The following is an 8,945-nucleotide window of genomic DNA, read 5'->3' as shown; positions in this document are numbered from 1 at the left end:
CTTGGTGCCCCATAGAGCTTATCCTTAAGTTAGCTTATCCTTGAGGATATCCACTTTTACAGTATTTTAAGAGAATTGCCACATTTGTTACATTCAGACAGTGATCCTTAACTTTGAGGATAAGCTCTATGGGGCACCAAGTGTCACACGGTCATTTTGTTTCAAAATCAGTCATTTCGTCGTGAAATGGACCGTGCGAGACTTGGTGCCCCATAGAGCTTATCCTTAAGTTAGCTTATCCTTGAGGATCACCGTCTGAACTTAACTATTCAAGTTTTGTATACCACAATAAAGCATTATATAAAAAGTCAGACTATCAAATGTGAATGTGCACAGTCCAGTAGCTCATTAATACAGTACGTGTCATTTTCTGTTGACTCAGTCAACATGGTGTCAAGTTCACATGTGACTTCCTCAATAATATCAGATAAACCTGCTCATTAATACTGATTTTATGTTGCCAAACGATTCTCCACCCATTGCCACGTAGCACCCACAATCTTGTAATTATACATTAAAAGAGAAATGGCCTACTGCAGAACATTTGGTACAACTTAAGCTCCTTCATTGTTCAATAATAATTCAGGTGAAGTACTGATGTGTTTGAGCAATTTGCAGAAATTTGGCAAACAATTCAATTGAATTTTAGGAAGGCAAGTGCAGTTCCTAAAGAGTAAAACATCCCTCAAGCAATAGCAAGCATCCTGGCATTTAACTTGGAGCACCGCCATCAGAATTTAACCCGTTGAGGATGGGCTGATTTTGCTACAACATGCATTTCCCATAGACTACTTCCCATAGAATTTCGCATCTCCCATAGAGTCCCGAGTATACTCGAGACTCGTCCTCAATGGGTTAACATTACTAAAAGATATTATGATTCCATGAAGTACAATGTATTAGCTGCCACAGTTGCTCTGATAAAAGGAACACTTCTGCCATAACTTTCACCTTGAAACACCATTTAGAGATGGCAGAAAGGTGCTGACAGAGCACAAATTCATGAAGTGGTAAATACCCTTTTGCAACAATATTACCATTAACATGTGAGTTAAGTCAAGGGAATGTGTACTTCCAATAAAAAATGACAATTTGTGGAATTCTCTTTACGTTTTCTTTATATCAATGTCTTGTTGTAATGTCACAAACTGTTGTAGTCTTCTCATCCAGCAATTATGGCGCTAAAACTTAAAAAAAAAAATCACAGTTTGAAGGGACAGTATGATTTTCCTCAAATTTCACTGATGTCTTCTACTAATATTGCTGCATTCAGTCAATCCACGATGACATTTATTTAGGTGAAGTTGTCCTTTGAGTACATGTAACAATAAGAAATGCCATTATGCTTTCTTGACACTTGTACTAAAGTCATTTTACTGGAAGTTTGTTAGGAATTAAGCACTAGTTTTTCATAGTTACCCTTACTGATGGCATCTTGAAAAAAAGTGGCAATTTGCTTCACTTTCCTTAAACCATTTGTTATTATTGTTTTTTTCCCCAGTCTGCACAATGTACTCCTATGTGTTATAATGTAAGAGAAGTCTTTCGCACTAACCTTAAGTGTGCCTGTAATGAAACATTTTTTCCTCTCTTTTTTTTTTTCAATAAAGAGAAATGTAATCTAATAAAAATCCTCGCTCAAGGCTTGTCTTGTTTGGTGGTATGTTCACTGCAATCTTTACTTTTCATGGTTTTGTAATAGCGGTATCATACATATTCACTGTATGAAGTGAACAGCATTTTTGGGTAGCTTGAAGTATTATCTAGATTAGCAAATGAGCTGTCCTCTCACAAGGAAACAGAAGCTGCAGCCTTAAATATGTCAGTTTGCATGAACATTTATTCACAATTATTTGTTTCTGTGCACGTGTGCGTGTCTTTCTGTCTCTCTGTCTGTGTATGATTCATGCTTTTGTGCGCTGCCTTTCCTTCAGTCTGGTTATGTCTGCACATTATTAACCATGTAGTTTATGGGTTTGAACTTAACAACAACCTACACATGCATTATTAGCATTTGTTTGGCCATCCGGCCCTAGGGATGGCCTTTTATGGTATAATGGTCGAAATTAACTTATTTTCGTTTTGTTTTGGGTTTTTTTACCATCACATGAACAAAGTAGGACTTTAACTCAAAGCATGATTTTTATAAAACTATTTTTTGTCCATGATCATTTTTAAGGAAGTATAAACAACTCATAATAAAATCTATGTTAAAAGAACACAGAAAAGATTACTTTATATAACGCCTGAAGAGATCCCTGTCATTTGATTGGTTGTTTGACATTGGTCATTTGGCCCATTTCACTATGACGTCATCACCTGTGCAATTGCGGCTCCATTTACCGTGCAATTTTGGATCCATACGATTTGCTCCATTGCACGCTCGCTGAAAGCCCGGCTTACTACGCATTTGCAGTGGGTGTATGCGACAGCGCGCTAAGCGCTAGGCTAAGCGTAAAGCGCTCAGTGAGCACTCTCGCGATCTCAGATGACAATGATCTATTTTAGGCGTAATATAAAACAAATAATAAATGTTTTTCATTCGTGCTATGGACAGAATATTTCATTCGGTGAAAGATGAAATATAGATCCATTCAACGAGGCGCAGCTGAGTTGAATGGATCATTTTCATCTTTCACCTCATGAAATATTCTGTCCATTGCACTCATAAACATTCATTATTTGTATAATATGCTACATGTCCATTCATGAGCCATGAAACTGTAGGACTGTTGTGCCATATTTTCAATAAATCCTTGTAGTCAGACATACCCATGGAAATCAATCTTGACTTTGGCATGTTCAAGATGTACAAAAATGTGCTTGACATCAAAATCGGTAACACAAAGTTGTGTCATCAGTCACAACATATACTGTATCTCACACAGGGGCTTTATACCCAAACTGACCCACTGTACGTTAGTCATTGAATCCTCATTCCCTTCTACCAACCTTTTTCAGGTCCATCAGAGATGGATGCATTTTCAAAATCAGCTGACTGTCATGCAACAGAGACAGTAATAATTGCATATTTAAGATGAAAAAGGGGAAAAAAGGAGCAATTTCTAGTGAATGTTTCACTGCAAGCCAAACATAGTCCCTGGGGATGCCCAGACACCTTAATAACATATCCTGGATTTATGACGCTAAGTCCCATCAATCAACCAGAAATGTCTGGATGCTTCCTTTCACACATCTCATCTCCTACCCTGTGCAATTCTCATCTACTCCGCTCCACCCATCTTACATCTTAAACCCCCCTTTTTTAAGTTTAGCACTACCATAAGGCATGTACAGTAGCTGGTATCCCCACTCACACACACCAAAAATGATAACTAAAACAAAGGCAAGACACCATCCTATCCCCTTTACATTGTTCTCATCCTCCAGTTATACGAGTTACTACTAGCATATTTCATTGACTGGCTTTCTTGACAATGATTTACAGATGTCGGTTAATTATCAACTTGGAGTGAAGTGTGGCACCTGAATGGGTGCCTTGGAGTGGAAAAGACCAGGCTGACAGGGGCAACCCAAATTTTCATTTATGTTAAAGGGGTAGCTTTGCCTAGAAAGATAATAAAATTGGATTTTACAGATTTGTTTATTTGCATGTACTGCCCTCTCTATATGGCAACAGATTGTGATGCCAACGTAATAGAATGATACATGGAATGAATAAAACATACAGCAGGAATATTGCATATTTCTATTTCTTCAATAAATATGACATGGCACTAAACTTCTCACTGAGAAATGTTGCAGTAAATATTACTCTCCATGCCTGTTACAGGAGCTGTGGCAAGTGTTCATTTAATGTCCTGAAAAAGGACATTTTGCAAAATTTAACTTACATTTTCTTTATTTTACTCTACTAATGTGACACCACAAATTGTTGAAGTGTTACCATCTAAAATAAACCAAAACTGAAAAAAAAAATAACTGATTATCTGATATTCTGTCAGACTCTCACCGAATGTTTAACAGAGCTTTCGCCATCTGCTGCATCCACATCATAAAGCTCGGGGAAACTTAACTAAGTCATAATTATAAGATCACTACTCTGGATAGGGATATAGAAAAAAAAAAAGAAGAAAGTAAAACCCAAAATGTTTGTTTGCATTTTGATTTCGCAAATTTCGCAAGAGCCAAGGTTCACGAAATTAAAATGCATGTGAAAGTTCTTGTCTACACTATATGCAGTGAATGCCAATGGCAATTCACCATCATGAAATGCCCAGGCCATATATTTTGTGAGCATAATGTTGTACAAATTGGGACTTCAGAGACAATTTTGCAAGTGGCTGAATTCATGATTGAGTATTTCTGTGATTGAATGAGAAATATATATATAAATTATGATCCCTTTTCAGGTGGAAAAAAAAAATTCTGACCTTGGATATGGTATACAGTACATTTGTGTTACAACAGTCCATATTTGTGACCCTGCATCACAAAACCAACAAAAAGTCACCAGACATGGAATTTTAGTTAACCCGTTGAGGACGAGTCCCGAGTATACTCGGGCAGGGGTCTATGGGAAATGCGTGTTGTAGCAAAATCAGTCCATCCTCAACGGGTTAAGGGCAGATTCTTAACTCTGTATGTGCCACGTTCGCACGTCCGACTCGGTCAGCGGCGTGCCAACTTCGCATAAAAAATTCTCCTCAAATGTACAAATCCGCCAAAACCGATCGATAAATCGCCAAATGCCGCAATACAATGCAAGCGTTCCTCATGCTTCCATTCCTCGTACATATAGCTTGTATTTTATGTTGTGATAGACCAACAGGCGGTGTTCCGTACTGGATTTGCGTGTAAATTCTAAGTTTCTGTCACTGTTTGTAAGCAAAAGTCATGCCTTTACTGTAATTTAGCTACTAGTCATTTGAAAGAAAAACAATCATAAGAATCAAATCAAAGCTTGGCATTTTCTCTCCAACTTAACTCACTATATGTCCAGTTTAACAGAAGTCTATAGAAGTGACATAGATTTGAAAAACAGAATGTTTTCTCAAAACATGACAAGGTTGGTGTGTCTCAGAATAATGTGGCACACAGGGGGTTTCCACCATGGCACATAAAGAGTTAAAGAGCAGACTCTAAGCTTTAAAATGATGTATAACTCATTTCCAATGAACTCCCCTAACCTATCTAAATATTAGGAAGAAAGCACACACTCTGGAAAAGTGTGAACTGAGAAAAGAGGCTCTGAAGTACAGGATCTATTCAAGCGCATAATCTTTACCAAGCCGTGCTAGCTGTGCAACAAAAGGGACAACAAACAGGATGTAAACCACTGGAGCAACAACAATGAAGAGATTATCAGATTAAGCTAAAATTTCTATGTTCTATTAACACATTCTGTCCATGATTAATGCCAACTTTCAAAGAAGTAGAGTTATCCTTTCAAACGTTACCAGACTTGAAAGTGAAGAGTGTGTAAAGCATTTCAAGAAATGAAAAGGGGACTCTAAGACATACCCAATCTTGCTATTCTCCCCCATAATAGGGTTGTAGAAAAACTGCTGAAAACACACTTTCTCATTGATGTTATGATCCCAAACTAAAGAATAATGTAGAAGAAGGACAGCTCTTTCAGAAAACGGTATGAAAAACTCAATATTGACTCGGTTGACCTATTCCACCTTTTTTGAGTCCTCACGTAAAATCAAGGGGTGCGACTTTTTGTTCATTTTGTGATGCACGGTCACATTTGTTAAGTTGTTAATTTTGCAAACATCACTCAATTCACAAAATTTGCACACACAAAAAAGAAGAAAAATACTGCGAAATATATGGCATATACAATATGTCAGTAATATTTTTTGTCATTGCTTATATCACAAGGACTCATTTCAAATGCTCCTTCACTGGCAGAAAGCTGTACTCAGTGCTTGGAGACTGTGGTATTGTCACCATGCATGTAGGCACTTCAGGATAGGGTACTTACACTCATCACACTGCCATCAACTTGATAGGAAATAAAAGCTAATGCATTAGATCATAATCATTCCAGAGATTGCATATCAAAGGTTGAGGCAGAAATTGAGCAAAGACCATTTTGCCAGATCTCAGGAAAGTTGAGTTACCAAGAAACTTGCCATTTAAGTTTGCATCAAAAATGTCTTAATAATTGTCCAACAAAACAGCTCTTTTGTGTGAATCTAAAAGGTTAGAAGCACTTGATATGCCATAAACGAGCTAGAAAAAAAAATGTCTAAAACCATGAGGCTCTGCCTCCATATGAATACTTGCAAGAGATTCTGCAATGTAGATACTCATGGGTGGCACTCAGAATACACAGTTTAATAAATTTTTACTTTGCAATTCATATTTGAAATGCTGCAAAATGAGGAATGTTCACATGCATCTTAATTTTGCGAATTTCGCAAGAGCCAAAATTTGCGATATTAAAATGCACATGAAAGTTCTTGTCTACACTATATGTACGCAATGAATTTTAGAGGCAACTCGCAAAAATTTCATGCCGCGAAAAAGGCCGTCGGCTCCAATTCGTGAAAATTTCATGCCGCAAAAATATCGTGTTTCATAGTATATCGATTATCCAAACAATAAAGTATAAATTCTGAGAGACTTCCAACTGTTAATTCCTTGATATGCAGTGTAATATGTTCAAAGAGAAAGTCCAGTTTACTTTGTTACAAAGTGTAGATGTAGTTGAGAATTATGGGAAATAGCATGAGATACTGCATGCTGTATATACATACACTGATGAGATACTATGATAGGGGGATTATAAGGGAAGGAGGAGCTTGTGCATGTCACTCAGCCCAGCCCACAGTATGAATCACTCCTCCAGCTGATATCACCAGACACGCCTCCATAAATATTTGTGCAGATTTGCGGCCAGCACTGCTACAAATTGTCATCGGAGGCCGACGTCCACAAAACCTGTCATCCCCCGTCCACTTCTGGAAAGAATGAAGCTCTCATATCAATTCATCATTGTCCTCCAAATTCCAACTGTGCTTCTTTTAACGACATCGTAAACTTAACCATCTGCACCAATGAGCTAATTAATATTTGTTTACGCATTACTTTTAAGATTCTTTTTCTCTTTTTTTTTTCTTTTCTATCCCTTGTCCACCTACAATTCGGCAGGAGATTAAAAAAAAAAAAACACTTTTCATTATTGGCTAGCATCCCTTCAAAATAAAAATGGTATGTTTATTTCCATTGTACGGAGTACAGACATATACAAAGTAGTAATTTTCCCCCTCCCCCCCCCCAAAAAAAAAAAAAGATATAGAAATGTCGCTATGGCGACTGGTATGCCTCCACTATAATGCATGGTTCTCCTAATAGGTCTACAGTACAATGTCTTAACAATGTGTGATGACAGTTCCACATAATTGGCAAAATATTAAAATGACAGGTTTATCACAAATGTGCTGAATATTCACTTTCCTTGAACTAGCTTTAATTGAATGAATGGCTAAATTGTCTAAGAGTGCAGGTATTTGGGGATTTGAGGATTTTTACTTGACTTTTCACCCTTTCATAAGTTTATGCATTGAGTAATTTTCAAGGTATGGAGATAAAGTATAAAGTATAAAATGGTAACATATTACCATTTAAACCTGGCATTTGACCCTTGACCTTTGACCTTGTGACCCCACAGTTCCCATGAGAATCACTGTCAGACAGAACATGCATTAAAAAAAAAGTTTCATGATGATACCTTCTTGAGTCACTTTCGAGATATGGAGGAAGAAATGAAATTCAGCACTTTCACTTGACCTTTTGGGCAAGAAATTTCCCACAGAATCTCTATTGGGTAATACATGTACATGTATATATCAAGTTTCAAGAAAAATCCTGCATGGATCGCATAAATATGAGGGAAGTAGTGCTTTTTGAGAAGTTGACCTTGACCTTTGACCCACAACCCCCAAATTCCCTAGATAATCACCGCCAGCTAGTACATGCATATATACTAGGTCACCTTGAACCATTTGCGAGATATGGAGAAAAACATGAAATTTCAACATTTTGACTTGACCTTTGACCTCATGACCCGAAACTCTCTCTGGAGAATCTTTATTTGGTAGTACATGTATACACTAAGTTTCAAGAAAATACCTTCGGACATTACATGGACATGGGGGAAATAGTGAAATTTGGAGCATTTGACCTTGACCTTTTGACCTTTAGCATGTGCACCTAAAAGTTGATAGGCACAACTTCGCCCACTCATACATATACATGCCAAGTTTCATTAGGATACTGTAAAACAAGGAATGTTTGCGTGCATTTTAATTTCTCGAATTTTGCGCAATTAAAATGCACGCGAAAGTTCTTGTCTACACTATATGCATTGAATACCAGAGGTGGTTCGCGAAAATTTCATGCCGCAAAAAAGGCTGTCGGCTCCAATTCGCGAAAAATTCATGCCGCGAATATATGTTTTACATACCTCTAACAGTTTTTTAATTACCCTGTCCACAAAATTTATTATGGACGGAAGGACGGACGGACATCCCGAAAATGTAATGCCTCCGGCGGAGGCATAAAAAAGCATAGAAGAAACCTTAGGAGTGAAGACAATGGAAAAGTCGTCATTGTTTGTTGTATATGTTAGAATGTCTTATTCCCTATGGGCATGAACATTATTACTCATTCAATGACATAATCAGTCAACTCCACTATCATAACTGCTATCCATCATCAGTGTCAATGGACAAACTGGTCGTACTGGGAAGAGACTCACAATCATGTCAATTTCCAGCACCCATTGTCATTCTTTCATCACATGCATGCCGCAGGAAAGAGGCACATTGGCTCAGAGGACGGCACGTCTGTTCAAGACCCGGCAGGTTCCTGGTTCAAATCCCATAAGGATACCGCTGATGACTGATGCAAAGTTGGAAGTGTGACCATGCCTCCTTTTCTGTCACCCTACGTGAGATACTGAGTGGTCA

Source organism: Diadema setosum, chromosome 2 (assembly GCF_964275005.1).
Source record: "Diadema setosum chromosome 2, eeDiaSeto1, whole genome shotgun sequence".
Classification (NCBI taxonomy): Eukaryota; Metazoa; Echinodermata; class Echinoidea; order Diadematoida; family Diadematidae; genus Diadema; species Diadema setosum.
The sequence above is the reverse complement of the archived record's forward strand: the minus strand, read 5'-3'. Positions refer to the sequence as shown.